This window comes from Onychostruthus taczanowskii, unplaced genomic scaffold, assembly GCF_017590055.1.
Source record: "Onychostruthus taczanowskii isolate IOZ18803 unplaced genomic scaffold, ASM1759005v1 scaffold45, whole genome shotgun sequence".
Classification (NCBI taxonomy): Eukaryota; Metazoa; Chordata; class Aves; order Passeriformes; family Passeridae; genus Onychostruthus; species Onychostruthus taczanowskii.
This window is the reverse complement of record NW_024502014.1, coordinates 1283327-1299885: the sequence shown is the minus strand read 5'-3', so window position 1 is coordinate 1299885 and position 16559 is coordinate 1283327.

The window sequence follows — 16559 nt, the reverse complement described above, 5'->3', positions numbered from 1 at the left end:
TGTGATCCAGCAGCAAATATCCATTATTAAGAATAAATAAACATATTGTTTAGCTTGTTTTCGGGAAAAGGAAATGGGTGAAGAGGCCTTTGAATTGTAAACAAATTTGTAGCAATTGCAGAGCTCATGGCTGAGTGTGGCGTGTTCCTCTCTCGTGGCTGTGCCCCTTTTTGCGGCGGGGTGTGCTTGGCTCCTGGCTGGCTGTCCACAGAGCCGCGCTACGGGGACTTTCTCATCCAGGATTTGCCAAATATACTTAGTGTTATGTTTGAGAAAGATTAACAATATTTCAGATCAAAGGAGAATCCTGCTGCACGGTCTTACAAGATTGTCATTCACTTCCATTATGGCTCATTTGCACAAGATTTTCATGTAATGTGCGCCATTGTTTTGATGGCAGTGATTTGACATAAAGACAGGGCCAAAATGCATCTCGGAGCCCCACTCCACAGGCTGGGGGGTAGCTGGGGGGCAAAGAGCTTGCCAATCATAAAATGCAACTTTGTCTCAGTTATATTAAAGCCTTTATCAGGTGGAAAACTTTTGAATGAGCGTCAGTTCAAGGAGAAAAACTATCAATGGCTGGTTTTTATTAGAATGTAGGTGCTGTTTTAGCCAGATAAAGTTTTGGTTAATGGGGAATACAAACCTTATGCAAAGAGCAGTTTTTGGTCAGCCACATATTCTGATGGGTTTTTGCTTCTTAGAAATGTGCAATTTGTTTTGCAAATGTTGGAGAGCCCCATGGCAGGAGTGACACATGGGAGATTTATTTCTCCCAAAATTTATTGTTTAAACTAGTAGCTTCCTTTTAAAAATCAGATTTTCCAGGTGGATGCTTTCAGACACTTTAAAATGCAGAAGCATTAGACTGTAGTGCAATATAGGGGTCAATAAAATTTATTAGAGAAGAAAAGTAAAGTACATCACATAATCTTCTTCAATTCTTGTCTTTCAAGTAATAACTTTTTAGGTAAGGTCAGATTTTATGGGTAAATAAATGCTGAACTTAATAAAATCCTTGAGCAGTTTAGTTTGATTTAAAGTCACAACCTGGAACTGGACAAAGCCTGTTGCTTTGGCTTTAATACACCCTGTTGAGCTTAGGTAGCACAGGAAACTCAGTACAGGAGCTGATCCAGGATGTCTGATGCCTGATTCTGTAATTCCCACTGAGGTCGAACTTCCAGTGACTCCAGAAAAGGACTGCAGGATGACCATCCTTTCCTGCCCAGCCAAATGCCTTAGCTAGAATTGTTCAAGTTTAAACCAAAATTTCAGCTGTAACTGTAAGTTTCCTGGCTTTCTGTGGGTCTAAATTGTTGTTAAGTTTTTTTACCTTTTTTTTTTTCCCACTCTTTTTTTTAGGCATGGTAGTTCTTTTCCATCAGTGGGGGGAAAAGAGAAAACGTGAATGCATGAGATGTAGAATATTGTATAGGGATTTAGAAAACAATTTACTTCAAAGAACAAATGATGTCTTTAAAGCTGTTAGCTACGTGTGTGGAGGTATAATGCTAAGAAATGCATACGTAAAACTCAAAAGAAAAGTTATTGTGCAGAAGATTATTTCAAGATATAAATGGTATATTTTACTGATCTTTGTGGGTATAAGTAGTTAATAATTTGTTATGGGCAAAACACCTGAAACAGCTAGGTATGAACTGCAAAGAATATTTCAGAAAGAAAGAAATGCTGAAGAATGCCACCAAAGTGATGTGTTTCAAATTGTTTTCACACTTTGCATTGCAAGTTACACTTAAACACATCTGGTGTGCTTTTAAAATGAAAATAACTGAAATATCCTTATATGAAAATGTGTGATGGAAGGAACCTTGTGGCTGGGTTATGAAATCTTGGTAAATGGACTGTAAAGTGGAAACAGTGAAAAACATTTCACTTTGGTGACGATAGCTGGCATCTCCCTTCTAGACTGCCACGAAAAGGATTTATTTCAGGAAACTCATCACATACTGTGGAAGGTAGCATCTGACATTTTATGGAAATCCTGACATTTTATGGAAATTTTAAAAATACAAACATTAAACTGGTGGATCCCTGTTTTTCTCCCTGCTCAGGAAATGCTTGCAGAATACACGAACAACAGCGCCCTCTGCACCTGAAAGCCCTCCGGTTATTAAACCCAGACGTTCCTACGTGCTGGAGGAGCCTTTAATTTCAATTACTGCTTTTTTCAGCTGCTGGTAGGTATAGCTGGGCAGCGGGGGAGGGGTGAGAATATTCAGCTGTGTTTTTAAGTACTATGTAACTTTATAATATTACCTGAAAGATTCAGCATCCTTAGGTACAAAATTTACAGCAGTACATAATTTAAAGTTACGTAGAAAAAAACCAAGCACAAAACAGCATCAGATATGTCGCACTTTTGCATTCCCTACAGCATAATTTAGATCCCTAGTGCTGCACTTTTGCATTCCCTACAGCATAATTTAGTTCCCCAGTGTGTCATTAACAGTGAAGTACATCACAGTCTGGAGTTTTGTTTTAGTACAGGCTGGCTGTATTGTTTTAATAATTTTTGAGTCTTTAAATATTAGACAGAGAATCAGAATTCTCTGTTTCTTGTAGTGCTAAAAGGTTTGTTCTGAGGCGTTTCCAGAAACCAGTAGTAAAACCAGAGACTGGTATGACAGGATTTCAGGATTTTTTAGCCATAATAATGCATTTAAAATTGGAGAACTAGCTATTTTTGCAAGGCTCAAAATAGAGTTATGCAAAGAAATAATTATTACAAAAATGTATTAAGTTGAAATAAGTATTTAATTTTCCTATGATAATACATGTAAGAAAAAGGTCCTGTATGAAAAGTTCTCGCATAATTTTTCTAGATGATCAAAAAGAATAAAAATTAATTTCTATGTGCTATTCATATAAGCTATTAGTACAGCTGAGATGCTAATTAAGCCCATAATATACTTTGCTTATTTCTATAAAAGGCATTAGATGAGCTGTCCAAAAAACTCCCAGCAGAAACATTATATTTGTCTTAAATTAAAGCAGCAGTTTTTAGATACTTTCCACCACAATTTATTTCTTCAAACCACAGGCAGTGAAATATTAGAATTACATATGTATATATTATATATATATCCATGAAGTATAGGAATGTATCAGGATACTTTGAATTTTATAAAAATAGATTATCTTTTTTTCCAGTTTTTTCACTGGGAATAATTTCTTTGCTTTTTCTCATCCCTTCCTTAGTCAATAATTCCTTATATTTAATACAAAAGAATCTCCAAATCACAAATTTTGTGTCTGAAATATGAGTTTTAGAAATGTTCAGGGTTATTTCTACACAGATTACAGTTTATAGATATAAAGAAAAAAATGTGTGGATTGTATGGAAACTATTATAAAGGACTCTTTTTATAAAATTACAGTAGCAAAGTTAACACCAAAGAGTGGTACTCTCTTACTTTAATAGAATGGAAGTAGATCTACATCTGCAACATAATATTAATGTGACAAAATTTGTTTTGAAAATTTACTCATTTAAGAAAGGCAAATTGTCTTTATCACAGCAATTAAGAAGCAGAAAAGTAGAAAGCCTAAAATCATATTGCTTCTGAATATGAAACAAATACTTTTTAAGAAAATTCACAGACATATCTGAATGCTAATGTAAGCTTAGATTATTGATGTGAAAGGGATTTAACAATCAGAAAACAATACATCTTTGTTACATTTCTACTTTTAAGCAATTTAAGATGCTGCTTGGAAAGATATGAAGTCTCAGGAAATTTTCAAAGACAAAGCACTAATGGCTCTTAATATCACTGCGTTCATTTTAAGAGCAAATTAAAAAAGAACGGTGCAAATAATTGTTTCATATGTTCTTTGCTTGTGACTGCTGTAATCATCCAGGCTGATTTACAAATGTAGACTTGAAGGTTTCTCAGCTTCCTGCAGTGTAGAAGACTGTTACTTTGGCACTCACACTCATGCCCTTGTAATCACCACTCAAAACTGTGCCCTGGTACTTCCAATTCCCAGTGTCTTGATTGAACACCTCATTCTGTGCTAACAAGGTGTCCAAGGTATTTGAACAGGGGCTGCAGTCAGAAAATTGTTAATGGTTTCACTCATTAAGAGTTGCTGCACTAGTTTTGGTAATTTGGTAACTGTCTAAATTGCAAGTTGATTTTTTTCCTTCATTTTAAATAATGATGCTAAAATTTGAGACCAGGAACACTAACAGCTAAAAAACCCCAGAAGGGTGCTTAAATCACTGTATTTGTATTAAAGCAAAGGGTTTTCATAGCAGAAAAGGCATGATTTTATTTTTGAGGTTATGTTTTAAAATTATTGAGAAATGCATAAACAAGTATTAAATAGAAATCTAAGGACAGAAAATGCATAAAAAGGGAACAGTAAAGTGTAAAACAGCTTGAAGATCTTAAAGAAATTATTTAAGAAGCAAAGCTAATATAAAAATTACAAACAAAAATGTAAGAAAGAATTTGCCTTGGGCTTGGATGTACATTTTTGGTAATTGGGACGAAATTTTTTAAATCAAAAAGATTTATAGCTACAGGAAACTGTAGTATATGTACCTGAAAAATGCCTTAGGAATCTTTAATATTTTTTTTGCTGTATTGCAAGCTAAGCAGAAAATAAGCCAAGATCAATGGGCCTGATCCTGCAATCCATACTCAAATAAGAACCTTGTTCTTTTTCACTTTTCTATCTTGCCGAGAGCAGCATTTAGAAAGAAACGTATATTCTGGGGAAAAAAGCAGTAAAGTATTATTAAAATTCATTAAAAAATTATGTCAAAGAGATTTTACTGTAATCCTCACCGTCATCTGGGATCAGTAAGTTACTTTCTTGAAGTAGGAATATTAAAGCAGGGAGTAGGTTCTGTTTTCAGACAACATTTTACACCAAGAAAATTTTCCCCATGGAGATTTGATATTTGAAGTGGAAAGAAAACTTTTCTGAAAAAAAAAAGAAAATCATAGTTTGCAGGTTTTTATGTACTAAAAGTTTAAGCCACCCCTAAAAACTTGCAATCTACTCCTTTAAAAAGGGGATTAAAATTCAGAGAGTTGGCCTCCGCTGCATCTTTTGGCCAGGTTTTGTGGTTTTTCAATTACATATATACATATCTTTACAAATAATCTCTCTGTGGCTGTGAAAGTTGCACACACAAACGAAGGGAAACGAAAGGAAACGCTAACACTGGCCACACAGAAAGCTCTCTCAAAAGCACACTATAAACAAACTGAGGAGATATTTTTTTCCCCGTTGTTTTTCTTCCATTAATTTCAAATATTCTTTGTAACTTTAGAAAGCAAACTACTTTCCAGCACAAGTGCGGATAATATCTTTGTGGTAGGTGGTTTGAGCTTGTTCTTTACCGAACAAGTATACACTTTAATAAAAATCATACCGGAAAATGTAAAAATAATATTGTATATATTCTGCCAGATTTGAAATATGATATGATTTGGCCTTCACAGGAATATTCTAACCAGCAGGCAATACTCATCTGATTTTGTTTGAGCAGGATCTCTCATACAGCTCCTTTAACCACTGCACTTTCATAAAGTTATGCTACCCACATCATTTGTCTCTCAGCTGGCTGGGATATCTCTCCAAGGTACACAGCTTTGCTCACGATGAAAAAAAAGATTGCAAGCGGAGGAGCAAAATGAGAGCGGTGTTTACAAGGCTGCCACAGTTTGCTGAGATGTGCTCTGAGCAAACAAGTAAACGTGAGCTGTTGAACAGAGCACGCTGCTTGAACATTAGAGAAGTGCAACATGTCACTGAGTTTTACTTTAATTCCTATCTTTATTTAGATTGATGTTTCTAAAAATTTTTGGCATTTCTATTTATTTAATAATGGGAATTATACTGATGTCTAAAAGGAAAATGGTCTATTAATATATCAATGTATCCGTTGTTTTCTGTCTGCCTATTTTACTCTTTGACTGCAGCTGCAGTGGGTGTGAATAAATAAATATATTTTAGAAGAAAATATTTTTGAGTTTTGTTGTGTGATTGATGAATTTTTGAGCTAGACAGTGGAGGGGTTTTTCCTTTTATTACTTAGGTCATTTCTCTGGAGCTGATTGTGAAGATAAACTCCTATCTGTATAAATTGAAAACTTCTCTTTTTTGAGCTGAAAGTTGAATAGAGACCATGACTTTTGCATGGAAAAATTACAGAAATAATGGCCCCTGGCTGTGGAGGCATTTTTTTGTTTTTCATGAATCAGGCACAAAGTTATTTAAATTAATTCTGGTCTCATCACCCTAATAGAATATCATTACTGATCTTTAGAAAAAATATTAGAAATCAGCAGTGTGTGGATGCAATAGCAATAGCTGTTTGACCAATTTCCCCAAACAATTTTTTCTTTATTGAAAAGCAAGACTACTGATGACAATACTCACTCATGATGCACATACTTCATGCATTTCACACATTATCTTTTTATGTCAATTGCATGGATCTAAAGTACTAACTACTCTTTTGCTTCATGATCAATAAGGGCTAATTTATTTACAGTCTTTTGAAAGTAGACATTAAAGAAAAAATCAGAAGAAGAAACTCCGTTAATATTTCCATGTAATTTAAAAAATATATGACAAAATAAAAAATTTTACTACCCAGGCTTAGTCTATGACTATGCCCCACCTAAAAGGTTCTGCTCTTCTGATTGGATCCACTACTACTCATACTCAGGTATGATTACATGGACTGCAAGAGAACAGATTTAATTTCTCTGTGGCTGCTGCCTAACAGAATGCAGAATATTAGGTACCACAGCTACAGCCATTTAAGTGCTAATACTTCCTTAAACCTGAGTATTTTGTTATTTTTTCCCCTCCTGCTTCTGACACTGTCACCTCTGTACTGAGACTTCTGTACTTCACCAATTCCTGTTTCAAATGTGTGAAATGTCCCTGAAATGAGAACCCTTCCCCTGAATGTTCTGGGTTGGTCCCTCTGCCAAGGCATGAGGAAGCCTGAGGTGGTGTGAGGCAGTGGATCCATCCCAGATCTGGCACGCTCTCCAGTGGCCCATTTCTGCCTAGTAGTTACTGAGCATGGGCTTCCTACATAACTCCTCTGCTCCTTGATTAGGTGGGAGACAGATTTTGCTGATCCCAGGTGTATCCTGCCCTGAGAAAAAGGGCATTCTGTGATTCAAAGTAAGGGCAGAATCCACACTTTTAAGACACTTCTGAATGAAAAAGGCTGATGCCTTACCTTAACAATGCAGCAGCTGAAAGATAGCCAAAAGCTATCCTAGCACTGCCAGAAGACAGGACATTCTTTCTGACAATTGTCAATTCTATAGAAATTTGTCACTAACCAGAGCAGAAAGAGAACTGAGGTCTTCTTCAGAGGCTCCACTCATGTCCTCATCCCACAGCTCAGCACCGTGCTCCTCCCATCCAGCTCTGCCAGCCATGATTGTGCTGAGAAGTGCTGAATTTCCCAGGCACAGGCACAATGAAGGAGCAGGGACAATGGGTAATGATGAGAAAGCTTCTTGTCACTAAGAGGAAGCACCTTTCAAAACTTCCTCATGCCTCCTCTGCAGCACAAGACAAAAAGGGCTGAGGAGAATAGTGAGAGGGAGGGTTTCAGTGGTGAGTAGGTGGCTCTAATGCAGCTAAGCCCAATCCTTAGTGAGGAAGTGCAGCAAGCATTTAGGTTCAGCATTATCCTCACTGGTAGCTTCAGCTCTCCCTTTATTCCAGTATCAGATTTCCCTGCACTTCCTGTCTTACTTACCACTTTATTGGTTCATACACAGCACTCAGCATGTGCTTTGTAAAAATGGATCACACAAGATGATGTGGATTTAAATAGGTGCAGTGACTTTTTCAACTGTTGATGGATTCTTCTTGACTGTGGTCAAAAACCTCTATTTTCCAGCTGGAATTAATGGTGGCAATGGAATTCATTACTGGGAAATTTCTTACTGGAATCAGAATGCTGTTCAAATCCATCTGCGTTTTCCATGTTGATTGTTTATTTCACATAGGCTTTATTTTCCTCCCCCATGTAATATCAAAGATGTGGGCATGATATTCCAGCATAGGAACATCAAGTCCATCAAAAGTATCCATAAAAACCTTTGCAGCAACTGGTTGAGCCATGGCAATTTCTTTGATCCATACCACAGTGATGAACAAGTTCAATATAATAAGTAAACAATGGCTTATCCATCCTGAAAAAACACCATTTGGATAGATAGGAAATAGTTCAGAACTGTCATGGTCCATTGCTTTTTTCCCCCATTAAATTCTTAAATTATATGCATTTTACATTAGGGAAGTCCTTCCCAATCCTTCATGAGTCCATCTTCCACTTAGGAAAAAAAGAGCTGTGGGTCTTTTTGAAGTTTTTGGGGCGTCAGGAGCACTTCAGCTTTACTGGCAGGTTTCATTGTCTGTCAGGGGGATGAGTATCACTATAATGATTTGCTATAATCAGAGGAAATGAGGTTCTGGGTGATGTGGGCAGTGGGGTCATTCATGAGGTGCCATTCATGAGTTGAATTCAGTCATGAATATGTGTGCATCTTTGTTTACTAAGTTTTTCACCATCATTGCTAATTATATCCTGTTTTGCCTTGTGCTTATCCTTATCCACCTTGCGCTCATCCTTATCCACCTTGTGCTCTGCCTCTCCTTAATGAATACACCCTTCAAGTCCATTCTACTACATGCCAGCCCATCTTTGGCCAACATGTACCTAAGATTTTTAAAAAAAAATAAGTTTTCTCACTATTGTGAAATAGAATAGCAGAAAACTTCCATGAAATTATTTTATTCTATCTGAAATCAACAACAGAGCTCCCAGTTGAAGTTAGTTAAGACCTATTGTTGATTTCCTCTTCTGGTAATATAAGTGATGTGTTTTTTCATCAGCAATTTTTTTTTTTTTTATGTGGATGGTTTTGTATGTTATATCTGAAAGGAATAAAAAGCAAAGACAATATCATTTAGAAAAAGTGTGACTCTGTGGGTACAGAAAATGTTTGAATTTTTTCAATCTTGGTAATAAACCTGGAATATATTTATTAATGCATCCCAGATAAGCAATTTCTATTGTGATGTGTTCTTTCAGAGAACTGTACTATGGAAAATTGAGAATAATGGGCCGTGTCATGCCTTCAGTCCATGTGCAGAACTCACACTGATGTCAATAGGAGCTTCCTTCACAAACCAAGGCCTATATATGACCCATAGAGTAACTAGTAGAAGTTCCCCATACATAACTACAAAATTAATGGAGCATTGTAATCCATTTTGAGATCTAATGAAATACACCATGATTTAAATTGCAATTAAACAGAGAGATGTCAATAGGCATTGATGAGTTTCCACATGAAGACAGAAACATTCCTGCTACAAACCTACAGCTTTTGATGGGTAGTGGCTCACAGACTCTAAAAACACATTTTCTCAAAGCATTATTAATTAAGCATCGCAGGAAGCTTAAACATGTGAATTATATCTTTAGTTGTAAAACATAATTTCTAAATCTAAGACTTGATTCATTCTGGAAAGATTACAGAATCCCATGTGATGGAATTCAACATTTCTTAACTGCCTTACATTTAGAAATTGAAAATCATAAACATTAAGTTATGCTTTTGTATCAGGGGGAGGTTGGAAAGTTGTAGAGTTCAGGTGATTCAGAAAGATGTTGTTTAAAGTTCATATACTTCATGGTGTTTCATCTGTCCATGACTTTTTAAATTATTTAATGTGATAAAATATTCTGCTTTTGTGTTTGTGTGAGAAATGTCATGAAATAATTAGGGTGTGTGTATTTCACAGCACAGAGAGACCAAGTTTCATTACAACAGTGTTTAAACTACACCAGAACTTTTGAATCCCACAGTAATATTAATCTTCTAGTGCTCTGAAATATTTCATTCCCTGCTTCCTACCCTCATAAAAATACACAGAGAGCTGTGGCTTATCTTTGAAATTACCCATTGACATAAAATATGAGGAGTATTATTTTCAACTGTGTTTCAAGGAAGTGTTTCTCAGGATGCTTACTAGGCAGAGCAGTTCTGGTCTTTAGGCAGGAGCTCCCGTGATCCTTCCCAGAAATCGACCTCCCTGCTTGCCCTTGCCCCATAGACTGATGCCTTCTGACAGCACCTGGCTGCTGGGAACTGACTTTCTTATTTCTTCAAACAATAGTTCTTCACCTATTTTGCATAATTCTGCAAAATAGTGAGGATGCCATTCTCTGTTGTAATGTAATTATCTCTCACTTAAATAGAAAAGTCCTGGCCAGTATGCTGGAGACTCAAGGCTTCAGCAAATCCACAGTGTCCTGAAGACCTGCAATTTTCCAGTGAAGAAAGAGCAGAGTTTGCTGTACTCCAAATGAAGTAAATGAGGGATCCATTCTCCTAAGACTACTTGCAAACCCTATCAAAATTTCATTTGGTTTTCAGAATTTTTTTTTTGGTGTAATTATATGGACTAGACTTTACATATATTCCTTTTATAAATAAAGTAGGGTATGTTAGAGTGATATTATAAGTATGAAGTATAAAATACATTTCTTATTACAAAACCACCAATGGTTATTTTAAAAAATCCAAACCACATAGAAAGGCCCAAGAGAATTTACAATAGAATTTTGAAGGAATTTTGAGATTGACCAAATGATTTTGCATTTGGGATTTTTTGACATCTGCTGATTGTTTTGTTTTGTTCAGCTGTTGGTTGGGTTTTTTTCTGTGGCTTCTCTACCAGTTATCTTGCCAGAAGGTTTATCTATGAGAAGGCTGGATGTTTTCACAAAGCAGTAGGTCTCATTTACTCCACGACAACACCTCCATTTAACATCCCACCTTAGAAAGGAGATGAATACTTTGCAACTGCATCACTCTGGGTTGAAGTTTATCTCTACACAACATATAAATGCTCCCTGGAAACTATTTAAACCAGGAGTACATATAAAAGCTGTTTTTTCTTATTGTTTCCTGACTTTCTGGACACTAACCAAGACCAGCGAATTCTTAAATCCTACGAATGATTTCAGCCATCTGTAAGTTATAAAAGAACTCTGTTCACCCTCAAATACCTGAGCTGATTTCTATTCTATTGCAGGTTGTTCCACTGTTGAGCCTGCTTTGGTCTGAAACAGGTTTTGGTTTTTTTTTTTCCCCTTCTTCCTTTGTCTGCTTTTACAGCTTACACCTTCCCTATGAGAATAGTATGAGATGACAAGAAAAGGTTTCTGACCTCACCATCCTCTACTTCCCCCACACTGCATTTGGAAGGGTAATTTTTAAAACTCCACCAGTGTAGCCTGGACACAGCAGTCCCAGTAAGGGCTACAGGGAGAAAGAGCCAGGATCAGGGGTTTGTTGCTTACATTTTCTTTTTTTAACCCTTTCCCCCTGCCACCCTAACAGACAGGTGATTTTTCATCTTACCTTTTTTCTTTGATCAAGATGTAGTCATCTGCATAATAGAACAGAGTTTTGGTCTAGTAAAATGTGAAGCTCAACTTCGGAAGAACTACTGTTTTCTATTAAATGAAGTAACACTTTTTCATCACCACAATCAGTGGATTTTTTTTTTCCAATGTCAAGCTTGCTAAGAATATTTAGAATAATATTTTTCTGGACTGAAACTCTCTGTTCCCAGACTCTTCTCCCTTTTACTCCTGTGAACATAGTGCTATACTGTATGTCAATTTGGTCTTGTTTGTGGGTTCATTTTCCCCTCCATTAGAACAGCATTTCTCTCTTTTTTTTTCCTTCTTCTGATATTGTTCAAAGGCTTCTTGTGATGCCTTGAAAAAAGTTATTGATTGTTAGATCATTTCTCTCATTCATTCAGATGTTTTCTGGTCCCCAGATGGAAACATCACAGCTGCTGCTCTGGAATTCACTATCGACTTCTGTCTCTGGATTATCAGAGCCCCTAGCAAAAAAGCCTGATTCCAGGCACCCTCTTTCCCTCTGTTGAGACTTAAAGCTGTTATCCTTCCAGCTCAAAGGAAGTCCTAGTGCCTGTTTATGGCCAGAGTCTGGAGCAGTAAGGTCCTATGATTACTTTCTTTGAGCTATTTTTCTAGTGCACCTTTTTTCTTATATGATTTTTCAGCTCTTCAGTAGGAGCACCAGATCTCAGACACCAGTCTGATTTCCTGCCTCCCTCTGCTGTTATTTATGTGATGGTCATTTGTTATATGTTTGAGGGCCAGAATCAACTGACAAATTAATATTTTTAAAATTCAGCCTTTTCTGACCAGCAGCCATCTGCTCAGACAAAGAATAAAGTGGGAAGGATTGCCATGTTTTAAATATTTTTCACCCAATCTCTCAAGGAAAGCCTCTTTTTTTAAATTCAAAGAGTTGTTATGATTCAAAGAAAATGCTTATTCTACAGACTGTTTCCTTTCCATTAAAGTTTATTTATACCACCCTCCTTGTCTGAGGGTATAATTATGAATGATCTAAGCCTGTACTGAAAATCTTAAATTAAAAAATACATCTGTTGCAAGGATTTTCTCACCAGAAACCTTGAAAATGTTATCCTGTCTGTGCATCCATATATCTGTCTGTCTCTCTGTAGGTTATGGCTATCCTTTATATGTTCCAGAAGTAAGTGGGATTAGATCACTTGCTTCGTACTTTAACTGCTGTAGACACTCATGAAAGGAATAAAACAATGTGGAAAACTGAATACGTTTTATATTTATTTATAGTCACCTTTCAATCACATTTTCACGTGTTAACAACAAAAGGGATTAGATTGTATCATTCTTCCCCTTCTAGATTTAGAAATAAACATAAGTGTAAAAAACATTATTTAAATGGAAAAAGTTATGTTTAGAAAGAAAAGAGAATTATAGCATGAATGGCATGAACTGCAGCAGTGTTCAGCCACAGCAAGGTGTTTTCCTGACAACAAAGGGCAATTGCTTCAGCCCAACTTTTCAGCATACCTCAGGAAGCATCGGTGAAACACATTTATTTTTAATTAAGGCCAATTCTGTCCCAACATTTGCTTTAAATATGAGGACCAAAGAGCATCAGAAAAGGACATTATTTCTGCAGTCCTTTGAAGCTGCTGCCTCCTGATATGTAGCTCCAGGGAGGGCAACACCACACGGACAGTGGATTCATAGCAAAATCTCCATTTGGCAGAAGATATCCAGACAGCACTTTTCTCAGTTGGATTTCACCTGACTAATAATCTTATTTTTCATTTTTTAAACATTACAATGAAGTGAGTCCATTAAGATGCCATAACGTTAATTAACATTGTCATAAGTTCTTTCATTTCACTTGCATGCATTTTTCAAAGGTACATTGTGGAAATGATTCTTTTACCCTGCCATTTGCCTATATATCATCTCATGCTAGTACTGAAAGGTTAAATGTTATAATTTATGCTAATTTTAATTTTCCCTACTGCAATAGGCAGTACAAATCAAGCAGCAGCAATTGATTATACATCACTGACAGTATAAAACAGAGCAAACATACAGGTCTGTCAATGAAAGGCCTGTGCCAGGTTAGTCATAGTTAGGTTGTTATGGCCTCTTGAGAACACCAGTCAAAGCTGAGCAATAACGATGATATGAATATTTATTTTGTGCATAATTTTGGATCCAAGCCATATCAATAAATAATTTTCCATGGTACTTTTGTGCCTCAAGAAGTTTGATGGAAAGGCTGTGTGCCTCTTGAAAAATTTTGTGCAATAAATACCAGATATACTTTTGGGCTTTGGCTTTTCAGAGAAGGCCCTGATGTTGTAGAGGTCAGGCAGAGTTTCACTGGAGTATGTTCTTGTAAGAGAATATGTACGTTACAATTACAGGAGAAGGAAGAAACGAAGGCCTGGCTTAGGCCATCAAAAAGCAGAAAATGTATCACTAGCTTGATATCATCTGGCAGCTAATTTGTTCCCTTGTTGCTGCCATAAAGAGTATCTTTGGAGCTGAGGAATGATACAGATTTTCAAAGAACCAGGATAAACACCTAAATTGTTAATTTCAAAGCAACACATCACCCTGGCTTAGACTGCTTCAAGGCTCATTTTGCTGTTGCTCTGCTGCTCCAAAACTAGCATTTTCTCCACAAACGTAGCTTCTCCCTAGATAGCAGGCACTTATTTTCATGGATATTCCCTTGAAAGACAGGCTGAGATGACTCAAAGCTCCTGGACACAGAAGAAAATGCCATTTGGAGGAAAACAGAAATGACCCCTGTAGCTGTTGGAAGTACAGGAGACACAGTCTGGGCTGGGAAATGTGGTCAAGTGTCTCAAGAGCTTTTCTGCTCCTGAACACTCCTCAGCCTGGGTAAAAGTCATGTGGGCACCTTGCTGGAAAGATCCTGGTAAGTGCAGAGCGTTGCAGTCTTGCTGGTACATGCAAGATGACAGTCAATGCCACAATGCTTATGGTAGAAGGAAATGGAGCATTGACAATGGGATTAGGGAATTATTGCCTGACTTGAGGCCAAGTGGGTAACCCTATGAGACAAAGACAATTACACTGATCACAGAAGATGGGAAGGAGATTCTTGCAACAAGACAACAATAACTGAAAAGCAAGTGTTGCAATATATTTTTTTCAAAAAATAATTGATAAATTTCAACATAAAAATCCTGTTGACTTTTAATTGGAAGTCAGTTTGAGTGGTTTCAGCACTGTAACTACAATAGCCATTCTTGCTGATTTTTATGTCTCCAAAACTTATTCAATGTTTTTGTGACAAAGCTTAAAATAGAAATAGGGATTTAGCTTGTCCGCACATCAGCTTTGCATTACAACATGATTTCTGTTAGAGACATATTTGTGAATAATGTCATTGTACCAAAAGATTAGAATGCTGCTTTTCAAATTCAGTGCTTTAATTTAAAGAAGACACCATTTTTTTTTTCATGTAGCTATTGCTTCTTGATTTAGAATTAGTGAAACACTGGTTACTTTAACCCAGATGGTTTCTTCCCCACCCATAAGGATTGGTTACTTTAGCACAGATGTCTCTTTTTCTTCCATAAGGCATATTAGAAGGAAAACAAAGATTCACATTTAAGCAATAAATAATAACAAATACCACCCCTATTGGCTTAGATATGTCCAAATCCAAAACCACAGCTTAAAGTTACTTTAAAGTGTGGAGGACCACAGCTTAGAGGTCTTTCATTTTGCTTTTTTAAAAAAGGTTTTACTTTGTTGACATTTTTTGCACAGTTTCAATTGATCTTTATTGAAAAAGAATAAGGATGGAGCAGACTGACAATTTTATTTGACAGATGATTAATAACTTTTCTTAGATCTGGCCCGAAGTGTAACCACAAAGTGTTTGATAAGGGATGGATAAAATATGGTTTGCAGGCAGTAGAGAGTTTAAGGGACATAAAATGGCTGAATGGCAATCTTAAAAATGCAAGGTAGAGAGCCATGAGGTCATGTTAGCAGGGCTCTAGTGCCCTTTCATCCCAGGGTTACTCCAACTTTTCTTCTGATTGCTCTTGGCTCATGGTGGAAGAGTCTCCCTTGGTGCACGTGTGGAAACGTCTGTTTATGAACAGATATTGTCTGTTGTCAGTTTAGGAACAGATCTCTTCTTTGTCCATGGGACAGTGGCTCAGCCTCATCTCCTAAAGGCTCCGTGTGGGGTTCAAAGCACCGAGGCTGAGTTTGAGATCAGCACAGGCTCTGTGGTGACTCCCTGGAGCCGTTTGGGCCAGCCTGCTTCCTCTTGCTATAAGGAACTCTTCTCCCCTTCCCTGTCGAGCACCACACCAAAATGTTTTCCTTGAAACTCCCCTAAAGATTCAGCTCCTTGCTTTTCTCCAAAAGGAGGGTGATCTGGCCCAAAGTAAGCTTGAGTAAGCAATTGAAAACAAAATTCTTTTATGGTAACAATTTTTCTCAGTCTTTTTAGCCCAGTCCAGGTTTCGTTACTGTGGGGAAAATTTGGTTGTAAGGATTTATATTATGTTTATTTAATTAGTAATTTCTGTAAATGAAAAATTAATTCTGTTACTTGTGGTGATGTGTCATGCCAGGAATAACATTTTGCATCTATGGCTTAACACAATACACCATTTTAAAAGACATTTTCCTAAAATTTAATTTTAGATTTGGGACTATGGAGCATTTAACTTACCTTCAGGAGGATATTTTGAATAAAAATAACAAGAAACTGCTTTACTAGAATATCAACCATGCTTGACTGATATTAACCATATGAAAAAATGTATGGGACATATAAAATTCACATAAGAACTACAGTTAAGCCTACTCATATTTTTCTTTTAAAATGGATGTCCAAACTTTAAAAGTCTGTATGTTATTCTTCTTAAGATCCAAATATATTTTTGGAGACTGAGTTCCTACTGTTTGCAATAATGAACACCTCATGGATGGCAGGGGGAAAAAAAAAATCAACTTTCCTTAATGCTACTGTTTGCTAAAGGGAGAGTAAAAAAAAAAAATTATAACAAGATATCCCCTATAGTAGAACTACACTTCCCCCCCCCCCCCCCCCCCCCATCTCTGGATG